Consider the following 20350-nt stretch of genomic DNA (forward strand, 5'->3'; position numbering starts at 1 on the left):
CGCCATGGCAGCTGGGGCTAGGGAGAGCGGGACAATTGCAGAAGCTGCGTCCGGAAGTTGTTACTCAGGGCGCCGCCATGACAGGCTGCGGCCGGAAGGAGAGGTAGGGCGCGGCCATGACAGAGAAAGTCTTGAAAGGGCTAAGGCTGCCCCCGCCGCCCTGCCACGCCGGACTAAGACCGGAAAAGACAAGGCTAGGCGGGCTGGGCCCCACCATGACAACTAAACCGGAACTGGGGAGCCCTTGTCCTAGGCAACCGAGCAATGGCCTGTTTGCGTATCAGGGGCGGAGCCTGGGCACTGCGGAGGCGGGGCCAATTACTGAAACGCAGGCATTCTGGGGGCGAGGCCAGGATCCGCCGAAGGGGCGGGGTTTGTCACGGGGGTGGGGCTTGTTAAGGACCGGGTCCTTGGTTGGTCTCGGCGCGGGGGAGGTCCCTCCCTGGGGGTCCCGGGGGAGGGCAGGTGCTGACAGGCATACAGAACACAGCCACAGCTCACCAGAGCGATCATGAAATAATGGTTACACACACATGTTACTACTTTAACATAAATATACGAAAAATTGTTTATTTGAGATTACGTATGTTGTGTAATGTTTACTCTCCTGCTACTATTGCTTGAGCAAAACCACAATAGGGCTAATTAACAGCGGCAATTAGTAGTATTTGGTAGTACTACAAATAGAAAACATTGTTTCTCAAACAATATATGTTTGAGAAAAATGTATAACAACGCTTTTATGTTTCTTTCCTCTCACATAAAAATTTATTTGAACTGCTTTTTAAACTCTTTATAGGATATTTATATTTGTAGGTTATATTGTTGCATATTCTTAGGGTAGTAACTGTAAGACTTTGTAAAAGGAGAACATAATAAATGCAGTAGGACTTCGTTAATACTCTTTTTTTTTTTTTTTTTTTAATTTTTGAGAGAGAGCGTGAGTGAGCAGGGGAGGGGCAGAGAGAGAGGGAGAGAGGACCCCAAGCAGGTGCTGCGCTGTTAGCTCAGAGCCAGATGCAGGGCTCCAACTCACCAATTGTGAATCATGACCTGAGCCGAAATTTGATGATAAATTGACTGAGCTACCCGGGTGCCCCTTTAGTTAACATTGTATATTTAATGAAAGTAATGATGACGTTTCTTTCTGTCCCATTACACCGTAGAATATCTTTACTCTTTCAGTTTTCTTTTCCAATAATACTTATCTGAGTGGACTGCAACCCTTAGGACAGCTTTTTGTTTTATATAGTGATAAAACGAATGCAGTCAAAGGTGATATCACTGATTTGCTTCCCTGCTTTTATCAAGCCCACGGATTACTCAGATTCTTGGTGTCATTCTAATGTGATAACATGAAGCTGAATATTGTCTCGACTAAAGCCTTGCAGAATGGATTTTACTTGTTAGGTGTTTGACTTGGATAGTTTCTAGATCTTGAAAATAGGGTGCGTTTGATTGTTCTGAAGACGCTATTCGTCAATCAGGTCTTTGCATCTATAAATTCATAATACATTGCTATCTGTGTCCAAAATGTTCATTATTTTTGAACACTCTAGAGCACATTGGATGTCATCGTAAGTTAAACCTCCCTTTCTCAGGGACAATGATATTAAGCACATAGGTAATTTGAAATTGTGATATCAAAGCTAGACTCCAAATAGCTACTTTATTCAGAAAGAAACTGAGAATATCCTGTTAAATTTGTTGATTTAATTTTTTTAATTTAAAAAAATGTCTAAATTTTAGAAAACAATTTGAGAGAGAGAGAGAGAGAGAGAGAGAGAGACCGTGAGTGGGGGAGGGGCAGAGGGAGAGAGAGAGAGAGGAGAGAGAGAGAGAGAGAGAGAGAGAGAGAGAGAGAAAATCTTAAGCAGGCTCCACGCTCAACACAGAGCCCAACGTGGGGCTCTACCCCACGAGCCTGGGATCATGACCTAAGCTGAAGTCAAGAGTCGGAAGCTCAACTGACTAAGCCACCCAGGTGCCCCTTGACTGCCCATTTCTGAATACATTTTGAATTCTGAATCAGTCCTTATTGCAAAAAAGTGAGTCTTTTTTAGGGGCACCTGGGTGGCTCAGTTGGTTAAGCGTCCAACTTCAGCTCAGGTCACGATCTCACAGCTCATGGGTTCCAGCCCCACATCAGGCTCTGTGCTGACAGCTCAGAGCCTGAACCCTGCTTCAGAATTTGTGTCTCCCTCTTTCTCTCTACCCCTCCCCTGCTCACACTCTGTCTTTCTCTCAAAAATGAATAAATGTTTAAAAAAGTGAGTGGTGGGGCGCCTGGGTGGCGCAGTCGGTTAAGCGTCCGACTTCAGCCAGGTCACGATCTCGCGGTCCGGGAGTTCGAGCCCCGCGTCGGGCTCTGGGCTGATGGCTCAGAGCCTGGAGCCTGTTTCCGATTCTGTGTCTCCCTCTCTCTCTGCCCCTCCCCCGTTCATGCTCTGTCTCTCTCTGTCCCAAAAATAAATAAACGTTGAAAAAAAAAATTAAAAATAAAAAAGTGAGTGTTTTTTTTTTTTTTTTTTTTTGCCGTATGAGGTTTTAGGAGCAGTCACTTCATACCTGTCTGGGCACCTATGGCTTCTTCAAAGATCATCGGAGAGTTTTAGAGAAACAGTACCTAAGTTTCTGCTTTACTAGAATTGTTTTCACCACTCTAATCTTCAATGCATTTCCAAATTAGAGGACACTTTTCTTTTGTCTATTTTGAAACTGATACTATGACGGTCAACTAAAAAAAAACACCTTTTTTTCAAAGTTTATTTCTTTTATTTTTTTTTAATTTTTTTAACGTTTATTCATTTTTGAGAGACAGAGAGAGACAGAGCATGAGTAGGGAAGGGGCAGAGAGACAGGGCGTCACAGAATCTGAAGCAGGCTCCAGGCTCTGAGCTGTCAGCACGGAGCCCGATGCGGGGCTCGAACCCACAAACTGTGAGACCATGACCTGGGCCGAAGTCAGACGCTCAACCAACTGAGCCACCCAGGCGCCCCTATTTCTTTTATTTTGAGAGAGAGAGTGTGTGTGAGAGAGAGGGAGAGAGAGAGAGAGGAGAATCCCAAGCAAGATCCACACTGCCAGCACAGAGCCCAAAGTGGGGCTCGAACCCATGAACTATGAGACCATGATCTGAGCCAAAGTCAAGAGTCAGATGCTTAACTGACTGAGCCACACACGCCTTCATTAGAACGGTTTTAGGTTTAAGCAAAATTGAGAGAAGGGTACATGATTTCCTATATATCCTCTGCCACCTCAGATATATAGCACCCTGATTAGCAACATCCCTCACCAGAGTGGTACATTGTTACCAATAATCCCAGTGCCTGTAGTTCATCTTTGGGTTCACTCTTGGTCCTGTACATTTTATGGGTTTGGACACATACAGAATGAATGTGTCCATCATTACAGTATCATACAGAGTAGTTTTACTGCCCTCCAATCCACTGTGCTCTGTCTCCTCCTCTCTCCTTCTCTCACCTCCTGGGAACCACTGATCTTTAGTGTCTTCCATAGTTTTACCTTTTCCGTAATATATCATTGGAATTATACAGTGTGTCCCCTTTTCTGATTGGCTTTTTCCGCTTAGTAATATGAATTTATGGTTCCTCCGTACCTTTTTATGGCTTTATATCTCACTTCTTTTTAATGCTGCATAATATTCCATTATCAGTTTATCCATTCACATACATCTTGGGTCTTCCAAGTTTTGAATTATGAGTAAAGCTGCTATAAACATCTCTGTGCAGACTGTTTGCTCATTGATGGCTACATGGTGACTTCTAATTAATTCTCGACTTTATTGAGATATAATTGACACATCATTGGGTAAATTTAAGGTGTACGATGTGATGATTTGGTGTATGTATATATTGCAACATGCCTACCACAATACAGTCGACACCCTTTTAACCCTTTACCTCACCATTTTTTAAGTTTATTTTGAGAGAGAGAGAGAGAGAGAGAGAGAATCCCAAGCGGGCTCTGTACTGCCAGCACAGAGCCCAATGTGGGGTCAACTCAAACCGTGAGATCATGACCCAAGTCAAAGTCGGACACCTAACTGACTAGCCACCCAGGCGCCCTTCACCATTTTTTGTTGTTGTTACAGTGAGAACATTAGAGCTCTACTTTCATAGCTACTTTCAAGTATACAATATTGTTAATTATAGTCACCATAATGTATACTAGATACTCAGAATTTACATCTTATAACCGGAAGTTTATATTCTAACCGACATCTCTCCATTTCTCCCACTACTCAGCCCCTGGCAACCACCATTCTCTCGAGTTCCATGTCTTTAGGTTCCACACGTAAGTGAGATCATACAGTATTTGTCTTTATCTGTCTGACTTATTTCACTTAGCATGATGCCCTCAAGGTCCACAGGTCCAACCATGTTTCTTCAAAAGGCAGGATTTCCTTCTTTGTGACTAGTACTCTAATACATATATTAGAATATATGTTAATATAGTTATATTAATATTATATTATAGTAATATATAATATTACATATTATATATTATATAACTATAATATAGTTATACTAATAGTTATGTTAATATAGTTATATTAATATTATATAACATTAATATATAATATAATATATTATATATATTATATTATATAACTATAATATAGTATATTATATATTATACTATATAACTATAATATAGTATATTATATACTATATTATATAACTATAATATAGTTATATTAATATTATATTAATATTAATTATATTAATATTATATATTAGTATAGTTAATATTAATCTATACATATATAGAATATTATATATATATAATCTCACATTTAGCTTTATATATAATATTTTCTTTATCCATTCATATGTTGGTGGACACTTAGGTTGTTTCCATGTCTTGGCTATTATGAATAATGCTGTCATGAACATGGGTGTGTAACTATCTCTTTGAGTTAGCGATTTCATTTCCTTCAGATATATGCCCAGAAATGGGATTGCTGGTAGTTCCATTTTCAGTGTTTTTGAGGAGCCTTCATACAATTTTCCATAGTGGCTGTATCAGTTGACATTCCCACCTACAGTGCACAAGCGTTCTTTCTCCATGCCCTTGCCAACATTTGTTATCACATGTCTTTATTATAAGAGTTACATTAACAGGTGTGAGGTGATATATCAGGTCGGTTTCAATTTGCATTTCCCTGATGATTAGTGATGTTGAGCATCAATTGGCCATCTCTATGTCTTCTTTGGGAAAATGTCCATTCAAGTCCTCTGCCCATTTTTAAATTTATATATGTTGGATATTAACCCCTTGCCATATAGATGATTTGCAAATATTTTCTCCCATTCCATGGGTTGCCTCTTCATTTTGTCATCTCTTTTGCTGTGCAGAGCATTTTGGTTTGATATAGTCCCCTTGTTCATTTTTGCTTTTGTTGATTGTGCTTTCGGTGGCATATCCAAAGAATTATGGCTGAGACCAAAGTGGAGGAAATTATTCCCTAGGTGTTCTTTTGGAATCTTTATGGTTTTGGGTCTTGTTAAGTCCGTAATCCATTTTGAGTTAATTTTTGTGAGTGGTGTAAGATAGAGGTCCAATTTCATTCTTTTCCCTGTGGATAGCCAGTTGTCCCAGCACCATTTACTGAAGAAACTATCCTTTCCCTCTTGATTATTCTTGGCTGCCTTGACAAACATTAGCTCACTGTGTATGCGGGGATTTATTTCTGGGCTCGTGTTTCTGATCCATTGGTCTATGTGCCTGTTTTTATGGTAGTTATCATACCATTTTGATTACTGTCACTTTGTAGTATAGTTTTAGATCAGGAAAAATGATGCCTCTGCTTAGTCCTTTTTTAGGATTGCTTTGGCTATCTAGGGACTTTTGTAGTTCCACACAAATTTTAAGATTTTTTTTTCTATTTCTGTGAAAAATGGCATTGGAATTTTGATAGATATTGCATCAAATCCCTACATGGCTTTGTGTAGTATAGACATTTTAACATTAGCTTTTCTGATCCATGAACATGGGCTCTATTTCCATTTATTTGTGACTTTAATTTCTTTCATCAAAATGTAATTTTGATATGTTGGATATTAACCAATATCTAAAGCTCTAGGCAGAGCTTTTACTTCTTTAGTTACATTTATATCTAGGCACTTTGGTACCTTTGATGCTGTTGTAAATGGGATTATTGTCTTTTTCAGCTAGTTCATTGTTGGTGTGTAGAAATGCAACTGAATTTAGCATGCTGATTTTGTACTTTAAAACTTTTCTGGGTGGCTTAGTCGGTTAAGCGTCCGACTCTTGGTTTTGGCTCAGGTCATGATCTCACGATTGGTGAGTTGGAGCCCCACACTGGGGTCTGTGCTGGCAGTGCAGAGCCTGCTTGGGATTCTGTCTGTCCCTCCCTGCTTGCATGCACTGTCTTTCAAAATAAACATTTTTTTAAAGCCTTAAGCAAAGGTAAGTTGGGATGACATTGTCTATCTTTCCAGCCTGATACAGGAAATCTTTCTTTCCGGTTATTTTAAGAATAGCAATTAAAAAAAAAAAAAACTTTGCATCTCTCTCTCCCTCTATCTGCTGCTTGGCTGCTCATGCTCTCTCTCAAAAATAAATATTTAAAAAAAAAAACTTTTCTGAATGTTTTAGTTCTAACAGTTTTTTGATAGTCTTTAGGATTTTCTATACACAAGATCATATTATCAACAGATGATGTTACTTCTTCCTTTCTGATTTGGCTGTCTTTTGTTTCTTTTTCTGGCTTAGCAGGGCGGGACTTCCAGAATTATGTTGAAAAGGAGTGGTGAGAGTGGGCACTCTTGTCTTGTTCCTGATTTTATTTTTTAAATTTATGCTTATCTTTGAGAGAGAGGCAGAGAGAGAGGGAGACAGAGGATCCAAAGTGGGCTCCGTGCTGACAGCACAGAGCCCAATGCAGGGCTTGAACTCACGAACTATGAGATCATGACCTGAGCCAACTGAGCCCAGGTGCCCCTTGTTCCTGCTTTAACCTTTCACTAATGAGTATGATGTTGGCAGTATGTTTCTCATATACAGCCTCTATTATGTTGAGGTGTATTCGTTCTATGCCCAACTTGAATGTTTTCTATCATGAAAAAATGTTGAGTTTTATCAAATGCTTTTTCTGCATCTGTTGAGATAATCACACAATTTTTGTCTTTCATCCTTTTAATGTGCTATATCATATTTATTGATTTTTGTGTGTTGAATCATCTTTGCATCCCAGGGAAAAATCCCATTTGGTTATGGCATATGATCCTTTAATGTCCTGTTGAATTTGGTTTGCTAATATACGGAGAAATGTTGCATCTATATTCATCAGGGATATTGGCCTGTGTGCACATATATACTGGATGGGCGGCAAAACAATACTCCAGGCATTTCTTAGTTTAATTTACACGTTTATTTCTTAAGTTAATACACAGTACCGTGTCACATTTGATAGATTCCATGCTTCTGTGTTCTGGTACTTAGCACAATGCCTGGCCCATTGGGAGGATCAGTTAATATTTACTGAAAAACACCCATAAAGGTTAACAATATTGATTCATTCTACCTAACTGAAGTTCCTTGAGTCATAGATTTTTAAATAGTTTTCAATGAACACATTAAATTAATAACTTGTTCATGTCAATATTTTCAATGATTCCTCTACCCTCTGTCTTTCAAGTAATATTTTATTTTACATTTTTAAAAAGTTAATTTATTTTGAGAGAGAGCCTAAGTGGGGGGTGGGGGGTGGGCGCAGAGAGAGAGGGAGAGGGAAAATCCCAAGCAAGCTCCAGGGGGTCAGCGCAGGGCCCAAAGCAGGGCTTGATCCCATGAACTGAGAGACCATGGCCTGAGCCAAAGTCAGATGCTTAACTGACTGAGCCACCCAGGCTCCCCACAACATTTACATTTAAGGATACTGCAATGGACATAGCAAGTTCTCTGGCTTATGGAAGGGAGAAATCTACTCCAAAGACTCTGGGCAAAATTTGTAACTAAGAAATAAAAATATGATGAAAGCTAACTTCCCTTCAGCTTTGTAGAAGTTAATAACAGGGAGCCTGGGTGGCTCAGTCAGTTAAGCAGCTTGAACTCGGCTCAGGTCATGATCTCAGGGTTCATGAGATCAAGCTTCCCGCGTCAGTTTGATACTCATGGCATAGAGACTGTCTGGGATTCTCTCTCTGCCCCTCTTCTGCTTGTGTGTATACTCTTTCTCTCTTAGAAAAGAAGTCAATAATGTACCTTGTTGTGTCTTATGCAACAGAATATTTCCCTACTGTGTTAAGAAAAACAAAAACAAAAACAAAAAAACAAACCCAGAGGGGGACAGTAGTAGTTACAGCAGTAAAAGCAAGTTTTATTCAGGAATTACTGCAATAGGGGGAAAAAGAGGCCTCAGTATAGAACTGGAACCCATCCCCAGTACAGCACAAAGTGGGGGTTTATAGCCAAGGAGCAGGGTTGGGGTCAGTAGATGGAAAACTACTAAGGAAACCTCAGGGATGGCAGGATTCTAGTTAAACAGATCTAACAGGATTCTTGCTGTGGGTAGGCCAGGGTGGTCAGATGCCATACAAAGGAAAACCCAGTCACTTCCGCTTACATTTATTAAAGGATGTGATAAAGGATACATGATCAGTTAGATGAAGAGATACATGGAGTGAGGTGTGGGAGGGTCCCGAGCACAGGAACTTCTGTCCCCATGGAGTTGGGGTACATCACGCTCCCAGTGTGGATGTGTTCACCCATATGGAAACTCTCTGAACCCCATACTGTTGGGATTTTTATGGAGGCTTCCTCACGTAGGCATGACAGATCATTAACTCCACTTCCAGCCCCTTTCCCCTTTCTGGAGGATTGGGGAGGGGGTATGGAGCTGAAAATTCCAAGCTTCTAATCATGGCTTGGCCTTTTGCTAACAGTCAGAAAGACTCCCCTCCAGGAGTCATCCAGGAGCCCATTCAGAGTTGCCTCATTAGAATAAGACATTCCTACCACCCAGGATATTCCAAGGAATTTAGGAGCCCTGAATCAGGAACTGGGGTTAAAGACCAAATATTAGAAAACGAGATGCTCCTAGTGTCTTAACACTTAGGAAATTAGAAGGCTTTCAGGAGCCTGTGCCAAGAACCAGGGACAGAGACCAATATATATTTTCTATTATTTTACAGACACCAAAGGTGGGGTGTGTGTGTGAAGAATGTTATGAGATATTGAGGGTGGGGAGTTCTCTTTAAACTGACTTGGCAAGGTTCTTGCTACAACTGGGTGATGCAGGCCAGACAAGGGCAGGCTGCAAGGTCCAGACCTAGAGGAGAACGACTCAAGTTTAGTCAGGGAGAGTCTTTGTCACTGGCTATTGTGAAGCCAGTTAAATTGTGGTATCATTTTGAGACCGATCATCCAGAGTTTAAAGAAAAAGGAATTGAATTATTCTAAGTATAGATATCATGGCTTTCTTTAAACATCAAAAATTATTACAGATTCCCAAACTAGACATGAAAAGGCTACTGAAGCATCCTTCAGGTTTTAATTTCTAGTAAGGTATGTATCAATCACTATAAGACACGTAAACAAAAAAGCCTCTGGGGGCATCCCTCCCCCGCGCTTTTAAGAGTAAAGGGTTCCTGAGAACCAAGTGGGAAAACCACTGTGAATTATCCCCAGCCTTACAGGTGCATTTCTTGCACTGATCTCAAGAAGAGCCATCGAGAGAAAATCCTAAGCACCTCTCTGTGTTAGCCCTTGGCCAGGCCTACATGTTTTGGTTTTTTTAGGCCAGGAAGCTGGTGTCTGGGGACCCGAGGGACTTTTGGCCACAGTTTTGCTTTTTCCCTCTCTTTTCTCATTTTTCTTTTCTTTCCCATCTTTAGTTTGTTAGTACTGTTAGGGGGCACTTTTAGTTAGCATTCCTAGCAGTGAGTCACTGAGCTGCGGGGGCTGCGGGGCCTTGTGGCCATCCCGTGACCGGGAGAGCCACAGTAACCACCACCGGCTCCTCAGGACCGTCGGCCAGGGCAGCTTTGCCCAGGTGGGGTTGGTCTGGCACAGCCCGAGTGGGACAGAGGCGTCCATGAAGGTCATTAACAAGAGTCAGCAGGGCTCCTCCAGCCTCCAGAGACTATTCCTTGAAGTCCAGAGCATGAAGGCCCTGAATCACAACCCCCGAGTCGTGAAACTACTTGAGGTCGCTGGCACCATGGAAGCAGGCGACCCGGTCACGGAGTCCACTAGCGAAGGACAGGTGTTTAAATGCGCCATGCCTGCATGAGAAAGGGGGAGCCCCGAGGCAGATTCTGCCAGATAGCGTCCACTGTGTAGTACCACCACCAGGAAGGTATCATCCACAGGGACCTAAAGCCAGAGAGCCTGCTTTTGGAATCTGACCCGAACATCAAGGTCGCATACTCTGGATTCAGCAATGAGTTCACCGTCGGCCATAAGCTGACTCCCTTCTGTGGTAGTCCCCCTTACACCAAGAGTACAACAGTCTCGTAGGAGAGGGGTGGAGCCTGGAGCCATCCTCTATACAATGACTGTCCAGTGACCAGCAGGTCCCTGCCTTGGCAGGACTTCGGGGAGCTGTGGGAGTGGGTGCTGAGCAGGATATACCACGTTCCCTTTTCCACGTCCGTGGAGCGTGGGAGACCTACTAGAGAGATTCCTGCCCCTCAGTCCCAGTGAGAGAAGCACTTTAGAGGAAACCGTGAAGGACCCATGGATGACCATGGCCCGTGAAGCAGAACTACTAAAGCCTTACAGTGAGCCACTCCCTGACTACAAGGATCCCTGGCAGAACTGAGGTGACATTATCTGTGGGCTATGAGTGGGACCAGATCCGGGACCTGCTGATGGGCCAGAATTAAGAGGAAGTGATGGCCAACTACCTGATCCTAGGCTGCAAGAGCCCCAAGGTGGAGGGTGGACCATTGCTGCGAAGCCTCTGCCTTCAGCTGATCCTGCCAATAGTTGCTGTCCTTCCCGCTCCCACAGGCTTCAGTCCAGGGTCTCTGCCAACCCGGAGGAGCCTGGTTTCGGTGGGCCTGCCCACCTCTGCTGTGTTCTGTAACTCAGAAAGTCAGCGGCCTGGGGAGCACCGGGAGTCAGTGGAAGGCCAGCAGCCCATCCAAAGTACCTGCCAGTCCCCCACCAAGACACAAGGACCATCCCTTTCCCCAGCACAGTCCCTAGTGTGACCCTGGGGCCTCCCCTCCACCCACAGCATCAGCAGCAGTGGTGATGCCCCACACGGAACCAGCTGCCCCCAGGGTTTGTCCTACAACTGGCAACTCCCTCCATGCTGGGTGGCCCGGTGATAGGACCCCAGCCTCTCCCTCTGGCAACCCCCAAGGCTGAATGGGCTGCTGGGAGCTTCTTCAACTTCTTACTCAGGCAGATACCGTGTTTCAGGCCACCTGGAAAGAACTGATGTGGCCCTTAAACCACAATGAAGCCAATGAAAGCTCACGTGGTGGATAGCCAAAGAAGGGACAAAACCAAAGACTGTTTTTATATGGGCAGCAAGAAGATCCTGAGCTCCACAGAGCCCAGCAGCAGGTGTGGGAGGTGGGCCAGGGCTGACACAGACAGCCGTGGGGACGGGAGTGGTGCAAGGAGCTTACGGCTTGTATGTGGGGACACTGAGGACCACGGGCAGGGAAGGATGGCAGGTGCAGACTGCCAAGGTGGCCTGCATGGGATTCAAATCAAGGGAGTACCTGTGCTTCCACAGCATTCAAAAGCACTGAATCAAAAAATAATGGTGAGCTTAAAGGATGGCTGGGTGCCACCGGGGAGATAAGAGGAGAGGCTGGTCCTGGCTTCGGGCAGGTCCTCTGTCCCAACCTGGGTGAATCTTCAGAGACTGGACTGTCATCCTGGGGTACTTCTTCCCTACTCTTTTCTCTCGTCTTCTGTGCTTATCAGGGACGGGAGATGCTTCTGTAGAAATAAACACAATAAAAAAAACACATTTAATGGGAAGGGATTTAACATCTATTTTCTTTAAGATGGGAAGTAGGACTTATTGGTGGGCATGAATAGAGAAGGGGCAGTGCCGAGCTTCTCATGAGCACAGAGCCCTCCATTTATTTGTCCAAGGGACCATGATAAGGGATATTTTTTTTTTTTTTTAAGATTTTATTTATTTATTTATTTTTGGGACAGAGAGAGACAGTGCATGAACGGGGGAGGGGCAGAGAGAGAGGGAGACACAGAATCGGAAACAGGCTCCAGGCTCTGAGCCATCAGCCCAGGGCCCGACGCGGGGCTCGAACTCACGGACCGCGAGATCGTGACCTGGCTGAAGTCGGACGCTTAACCGACTGCGCCACCCAGGCGCCCCGATAAGGGATATTTTTGACCCCACAGCCATCTGGGGTGAGCAGCTTTTCAGCCACCATGTCTTCAAATTTATCCGCGTTAAAGTCCCACTTCTTGGAAATGTGGATTTTCGGGCGGCCAGGGAACTTGAACTTGGCCCTACGTAGGGCCTCAATCACATGCTCCTTATTCTGCAGCTTGGTGTGAATGGACATGATCACTTGGCCAATGTGGACCCTGGCCACTGTGCCCTGGGGCTTTCCAAATACACCCCACATACCTGTCTGGAGCCTAGACTGGAGCCTAGACTGTGGCATGAGGCCACACCTCAATGTCCACTGGAAAGGGCTGTCTCCAAGGTCCCTTAGGGCAACCTGTACAATCAACAGGCTGCATACACTACCAAGGAGGCTACTGTTTGCAGCCATTGCACACTGGGCTCCCATGGGGAAAGAGCACAGTCGGCTTAATTGGCTGCATTGACATCTATTTTCTGAGTTGCTTTTAAATTTTGTTTAATGTTTATTTTTGAGAGAGAGTGAACGAGAGAGCGAGCGAGCGAGGGAGGGGCAGAGAGCGAGGGAGACACAGAATCCAAAGCAGGCTCCAGGCTCTGAGCTGTCAGCACAGGGCCCGATGTAGCGTTCGAACCCATGAACCATGAGATCATGACTTGAGCCGAAGTCAGATCCTTAACTGACTGAGCCACCCAGGCGCCCGAGTTGCTCTTAATGCTGGATTGTGGGAGGTGATTATTGACACGACTGGTTCTCATTCATGTTTGTCTCAGAAAACACTGGACTGTCACTTCCTTCAGCAGGTTTGATAATAGTAATATTAACACCAACAAATACCAGTAGCATTTACTAGTGGCCCCAGACCTTCTACACCATTTCAATCCCTTTTAGGTAAAAGTGCCCATTTACCAGACTAGGAAATGAATGTTGAATGGGGTTAAGCAGTTTGTACAATCGCAGAGCTGGTGTCCGGAGCACGTGCGTTGAATCTTGGGTCTACGGCCTCCCTTGGCTCAGGCCTGGGGCTTCTGCAGTCCTGCTTTTGACATCCTGTTGAGGTTGTTACACTGAGTCTCTTGATTAATGGACAATTCAGTAATACACAAGACGACACCAAACACTTGTGCGGTAATCTTCAGAGCTTCTTGTGAATTCACTTGTTTGCAGGCCCCTAAGTCCTCTGCATACGCAGGACACGGTCCTGAGTACAAATTCTACGTCAAAAATATGAAAGAAAAATGAAGTTGTCCAGAGTGCTGGCAACACTGAGGTTGTATGGAGCCCTGTTCAGCCCGAGGGACAGTGCCTTGTAGGCCGGTTAGCACACAGGTGGGCCCCCTGGTGTGGGAGCCTGATCCAGATCTAAACTCGAGTCTACGGTGGTGCCCAGCAGGGTGGCCTTCCCGCTCTTCTCCTGCCTCTTGTCAAAATCTTACTAGCTAGAAAACAAATGTAGACTGATGTCTTGCGGATGAACTCCTGTATATTTAAAATTCACTCACTGGGGTGCCTGGGTGGCTCAGTCGGTTAAGCGTCCGACTTCGGCTCAGGTCATGATCTCGCAGTTCGTGAGTTCCAGCCCCGCGTCGGGCTCTGTGCTGACAGCTCAGAACCTGGAGCCTGTTTCAGATTCTGTGTCTCCCTCTCTCTCTCTGACCCTCCCCCGTTCATGCTCTGTCTCTCTCTGTCTCAAAAATAAATAAACATTAAAAAAATAAAAAAATAGGGGCGCCTGGGTGGCGCAGTCGGTTAAGCGTCCGACTTCAGCCAGGTCACGATCTCGCAGTCCGTGAGTTCGAGCCCCGCGTCAGGCTCTGAGCTGATGGCTCAGAGCCTGGAGCCTGTTTCCGATTCTGTGTCTCCCTCTCTCTCTGCCCCTCCCCCGTTCATGCTCTGTCTCTCTCTGTCCCAAAAATAAACGTTGAAAAAAAAAATTAAAAAACAAAATAAATAAAAAAATAATTTAAATAAATAAATAAATAAATAAATAAATAAATAAAATTCACTTACTGGACTCAAGAGCCCTTTTCCCTATCCCAGTGCTTTTTATTCATGTACAAATTAACTAGAACTCGCCTGAGTACACCCACTCGCTCCAGAGCTGCTGGGTCACATCTGTGCCCAGGGATCTGCCCCTAGAGGATCTATCCCCTATCCTCCCAGGCATGGGGAAGAGACATCTCATTTAGGGTGAGTGTAGAGTTTTTTCCAGAGGCACACCGCTCAGTGAGGTCACTGAAGAGTTCTGGAAGGGTCCTCGATTGAAAATTTGGTGGCAGTTCTTCTTTGGCAGGTCCCCGGGGTTGAGGTGCAATACTGTGGCCTCCGCCTTCTTCATGATCATAGTCCTGGCACATAACAGTGCTCCCCAAGTAGTGTTTCTCCTCTTTTGCCTGCAAGGGAGTTACGAAAAAAGGAATTGCAGGGAAATTTCAGAAGAGACTGCTATGTATAGCCAAGGTGAGGGTCGGGAGTGTTTTGTGGGTGAGGCAGATTTGAAGCTGAGGCCTGACCAGAACTTTTGGGATCCTGAGTCCTCACGTGAGGACCATCATTTTTTTTCTACTGCAGCTGCACGTGCCGGTTTCCAGGCTGCCTGCTGTTGGGAGGGCAGTTTTGACCTTGTATGTAACACAGATCCGTTAGTGGTGTGGCCTGGAGCCCTGGCTGGAAAGGATCCTGAGGTCAAGGTCAGGCCCAGTAGAACACAGTCCTACTTATTAGGCATCTGTAATAGTTATAGTTCCTAGTACTGCCTTCACTGTTGCTCCCTTTTGTAATAAGATGATGTTAAAGGACTCTGTGGCAGAGCTTAACATGACCTGGTTACAACAGAAGCTTCTGAGTCAGAGAGCTCTCTTATCACCCTGCATATAGCTGGGTATGGTGTATTTACAAGCACATATATTTATAGGCACTGCAGTTGTGTTTGGGATTCGCACCCTGACCGAGGCATTAATTTATTTAAAAGAATATCTTAACATCTTCAAAGAATTGAGCATTTTAATTTTTTTTTTTAATGTGTATTTATTTGAGAACATGTGCATGAGTGGTGGAGGAGCGGTGGGGGGGGGGGGCGGAGAGGGAGAACCCCAAGCAGGCTCCATGCTGTCAGTGGGGGAGTCCAATGCAGTGCTCAATCCCATGTACTGTGAGAACATGACCTGAGCCGACACCAAGGGTCAGATGCTCAACCAACTGAGCCACCCAGGAGCTCCAAGCTGAGCATCTTTAAATTCCCTATTTCTGGGGCGCCTGGGTGGCGCAGTCGGTTAAGCGTCCGACTTCAGCCAGGTCACGATCTCGCGGTCCGTGAGTTCGAGCCCCGCATCAGGCTCTGGGCTGATGGCTCAGAGCCTGGAGCCTGTTTCCGATTCTGTGTCTCCCTCTCTCTCTGCCCCTCCCCCGTTCATGCTCTGTCTCTCTCTGTCCCAAAAATAAATAAACGTTGAAAAAAAAAAAATTAAAAAAATAAATAAATAAATAAAATAAATTCCCTATTTCTGTTACTTCTAATTGTACTGCATTATGGGCCAGAAATATAATGTGTTCAATATTTGTCCTTTTATATTTACTAAATATATTTTTTTTTGTTTTTAAAATATAATCAAAGGTATTTCCATTTCTTTGACGCTGGCTTGGTTTCTAAACATTCACTTTGTTGAGACATTCTTTTGGGTATATACATACAGATCAGTTATGTTTTCATTGTTTTGTATGCTTTTGTGTTTTTTTAAAACCATTTTGGGCCCTTCATTCTCTCTTAAGACATTTCTTTCCAAGCCTCCCATGCTCAATAGATTCTATGATTTACTGTTTCTCAGTTAAGATTGCTTTCAGCTCTAGATACCAGAAAATCTGACACACAGTAGTATGAACAAGCAAGGAGAGGAGATGAGGTCAAAAAGGTAGGCAGGGGTCAGGTTATCTGGTTACCTAAGCTTTTATTTTATTGCAGTGAGAAGCCAGTGAGAGGGTTAAATGGGGATAGGAGGGAGTGGAGGGGGAGTGGGGTGTCTGTGGGGGGTGGGGGTTGGGGTTAACATATATCATGGTTGTCTTTTTTTTTTTTAAGTTTGTTTATTTAATTTTGAGAGAGAGAGAGAGAGAGAAAGAGCAAGCTTGCACATGGGAGAGGCAGAGAGGGAGGGAGAGAGAGAATCCCAAGCAGGCTCCATGCTGTCAGCACACAGCTTGATGAGGGTGGTCTCAATTCAACAAACCATGAGATCATGACCTGAACCAAAATCAAGAGTCAGCTACTTAACCGACTGAGCCACCCAGGCACCCCTGTTTTTCACGTTTAAAAAAAAAATTTTTTTTTAATGTTTCTTTATTTCTGAGAGAGAGAGAGAGGGAGAGAGAGAGAGAGAGCATGAGCAGGGGCAGAGCAGAGAGAGGGAGACACAGAATCCAAAGCAGGCTCCAGGCTCTGACCTGTCAGCACAGAGCCCGACGCGGGGCTCGAACTCACGAACCACGAGATCATGACCTGAGCCGAAGTCGGACGCTTAACTGACTGAGCCACCCAGGCGCCCCTTCATGTTTTTTTATGGAGCACTGTGGATGCTGACTGGAGAATGGACTGCAGGAGAGTATAGAGGGAAGCAGGAAGCTAGTTTGGAAGACAGTGTTTGCAGAAGATCAGTAAGAGAGGACAGTGGCTGAAACTGGTTGTAGAAAGGATGCAATGAGAAGAGGCTGCAATCAGGATGCATGTCAAGAGGACTTGTTGGAGGACTGCATGTGGTGGGGTGGGAAGGGAAAGAGTGTCAGTGATGGCTCCTGAGTGCTCCCCTCAGAAAAGAAGACCCAGGCCTAGGGGTTCTCAGCAGATAGATGGTATTCAAAGCTGGGAGCCTCTGTAGGTTTGCTCCGAGAAGAGAGGGCCCACAAGAAAGAGAAGGGGGCTGAGGGTCCCAGAGATCTGAAGGAGGAGGAGGAGGAATAAAAGGAAGATAGAGTAAGATGGGAGGGAATCGGGGGCGGGGGAGGGGGGGGCTTGAGAATCCAGAGGAAAGAAGTGCTCAATCGTGTTTCAAATGCAGCTAGAAGACTGAGAGAACAAAAACTGAATCTTGAATTTAGCAAAATGGAAAACATTGGTGACACCATGAAAGCAAAGTGGTGTGGAGGAAAGCTGGAATGGAATGGGTTCAGGAGAGGAGAGGAGGGGTAGCTTGAATGGAGCAGAGGAAAATGGGAAAAGGAGAGGACTCTGGGGTCAAAGGAGGTCTGTGTTAATGCACAACATTAGGGCACCTTTGTATGCTGATGTTGGCAAGGGATCATTACTGACACAGGACTGCAGAACTCTGGGGTCATAAGCTGAAAGGACTTCTCAGCGCCAAGTTTACTTGAAGTTATAGCTTTAATCTTTAAAGTCTTTAAAATCGATGGGCTTTGGGGGCACCTGGGTGGCTTAGTCGGTTAAGCATCTGACTTCAGTTCAGGTCACGATTTCACGGTTCACGGGTTTGAGTCCCACATCGGGCTCTCTGCTTTCAGCACAGAGCACTCTTCAGATCCTCTATCCCCCTCCCCCACTTGCATGCGCTCTCTCTCTCAAAATAAATAAACTTTAAAAAATATATTTAAAAAATAAAATAAATGGGATTTTTGCCATCTAGTTCATAATACAGGCATACCCACAGAATATATCCCCCAATTAATGTTTTCCTGGAAGAATGTTTTCATTTTCAATACATAGCATAGAAGTTATTTCCCTCTCAACATTTTTAGCTGATATGTATGTAAAGTTTATACTGAGTCTTTAAAAAAATACATTTTATTAAATTTTTTTAAATCTTTATTTTTGAGAGAGAGACAGAGTGTGAGCAGGGGAGGGGCAGAGAGAGAGGGAGACGCAGAATCCGAAGCAGCCTCCAGGCCCTGAGCTGTCAGCACAGAGCCCGACGTGGGGCTCGAACTCATAAACCGTGAGATCATGACCTGAGCTGAAGTCGGACGTTCAACCGACTGAGCCACCCAGGCGCCCCCCCCGCCCCAAAAAATACATTTTAAACGGCTTGAGAAAAAGTTCCACGTTGCTTCCAAATACAACCTGCAGGCCAATCACACTTTGGAGTGTTGGCAAGATGTACAACATCTGATGTTATTGATCTACAAGTAGCCACTGCTAGTGCACACAAAGCACCTGTATGCCAATGACTATTTTTTTTATTGATTTTTAAGTAAACTCTACTCCCAACGTGGGGCTCTAACTCCTGAGCCCGAGATCGAGGGGTTCTAGCGACTGAGGCAGCCAGATGCCACAAAATTGGTCGGGTTTTTTGATGGGACTTGCTATGCCTTATAATTTTTTCTTTTCTTTTTTTTTTTTTTTAATTTTTTTTTTAACGTTTTATTTATTTTTGAGACAGAGAGAGACAGCATGAATGGGGGAGGGGCAGAGAGAGAGGGAGACACAGAATCGGAAGCAGGCTCCAGGCTCTGAGCCATCAGCCCAGAGCCCGACGCGGGGCTCAAACTCATGGACCGCGAGATCCTGACCTAAGCTGAAGTCGGCCGCTTAACTGACTGAGCCACCCAGGCGCCCCTAATTTTTTCTGTTTAAACTAATGGGAAATAAGTTATCCTTAGGGTCTCTTCTTAGAGATAAGTCTGACATTTCAGGCATAGATTATGAACCATCGCTAATGGCATAGGACTTCCCAGCCTTGTCTTAGTTTTAAGTTTTCAATTACTTACCTTGGAAATGACTTCATTTCTTCCAAATCTTGTAGTATTGATGCTCCAGAAAGTCCTACCATGGATAGTTTGCCGTTTTGCATCCTCCCTGCACAGAATTGGAGCTGTGCATAAATTAGCTGGAGATGTGTGTCGTGACCTCGTAATTGGAGTTAACCAGAAAAACTAAATAGAAAAATGACATAAGAAAATTATCACTACAACTCCCAACAGCGACAGATTTTTTTAATTATTCTGTATTCTGAAAGGATATTTAAAAAGGGATATTTAGGGGTCCCTGGGTGTCTCAGTCCGTTAAGTCACTGACTCTTGATTTGGGCTCAGGTCCTGATCTCACGATTCCTGAGATTGAGCAGGAATCTGCAGCTTTGCACTGACAGCATGGAGCCTGCTTAGGATTCTCTCCCCCCGCCTCCCGCCCCTCTGCTACGTGTGCTGTCTCTCAAATAAATATTAAAAAAAAAAAAAAAAAAAAAAGAGGGGTGCCTGGGTGGCTCAGTCCCTCAGGTGTGGGGCTCTGGATTTCAGCTCAGGTCACGATCTCAGGTTTGCGTCTAGTTCTGCGCTGAGTGCCCGGAGCCTGCTTGGGATTCTCTCTCTCTCTGCCCCTCCCTTGCTCGTGCCCGCTCTCTTTCAAAATACGTATATAAACTTAAAAAAAAAAAAAAAAGATATTTATAAGGGGTTCCAAAGGAGCCCCTCCACAAACCTCCCTGACATTTTGGGAAGGATGAATGGGAGCTTCTGGTCCAGCTGGCCGGTGTGAATTAGGCCAAGAGGTCCGAAATAAAATAATCAGCCACTTGGGACTCCCACCTGGGAGTCAGGGAAGTGGCTTGGGCGTGGTCCCCCAAGGGGGTTAGGAGGTCACTGACCTGCGCGCCGGAGGTGCCTATGTGTGTGCAGCAATGGGTGTCTCCACTGTGATGGCTCTTTTCACAGTACTGCACTGGACAGTCCCTCTAAGAGGCCTGACAAGGTATTGGGAGTTCAACCAGCCGGGGGTCCAGGAGGCGTTCTGCAGGCAACCACACGACCAGCGGTCCATAAGGACGATTATGGGAACCCGGAGAGGCAGAGGTGATGACGGGAACCGTGGCTTCGAAAAGACAAGTTCCAGGTTTCCAGGTACCGATATTTCTATTTTAACCGATGAGTTTCCGTTTCAAATACCGGCTTAGGAGCTTCCGCATGTGTTCTAAACCGCCTCGCCAACCGCCAGGCCTGAGCGAGCCGCTAGCCCCACCCCTACCGGCGGCACTGCGCATGTCCGAGGGGCGTGGCGAAT

General features: G+C 44.9%; 2 long non-coding RNA genes and 1 other non-coding gene across 3 annotated transcripts; all 3 read right to left on the minus strand.

Moving 5' to 3' along the window:
- Positions 1-8345: 8345 nt before the first annotated feature.
- LOC123605540 lies at positions 8346-13931 on the minus strand. Its single transcript, XR_006715795.1, has 2 exons — positions 13261-13931; positions 8346-11953 (listed from the first exon to the last, which is right to left on the minus strand). It is a non-coding gene; the product is annotated as an uncharacterized LOC123605540 (long non-coding RNA).
- Positions 12681-12814, minus strand: LOC123607779. Its single transcript, XR_006716918.1, has one exon. It is a non-coding gene; the product is annotated as a small nucleolar RNA SNORA70 (small nucleolar RNA).
- Positions 13932-14311: 380 nt separating the features above from the next.
- Positions 14312-20322, minus strand: LOC123605539. The gene is made up of 3 exons (XR_006715794.1): positions 19938-20322; positions 19063-19227; positions 14312-14744 (listed from the first exon to the last, which is right to left on the minus strand). It is a non-coding gene; the product is annotated as an uncharacterized LOC123605539 (long non-coding RNA).
- Between the last annotated feature and the right edge of the window lie 28 nt (positions 20323-20350).

Source organism: Leopardus geoffroyi, chromosome A2 (assembly GCF_018350155.1).
Source record: "Leopardus geoffroyi isolate Oge1 chromosome A2, O.geoffroyi_Oge1_pat1.0, whole genome shotgun sequence".
Taxonomy (NCBI): Eukaryota; Metazoa; Chordata; class Mammalia; order Carnivora; family Felidae; genus Leopardus; species Leopardus geoffroyi.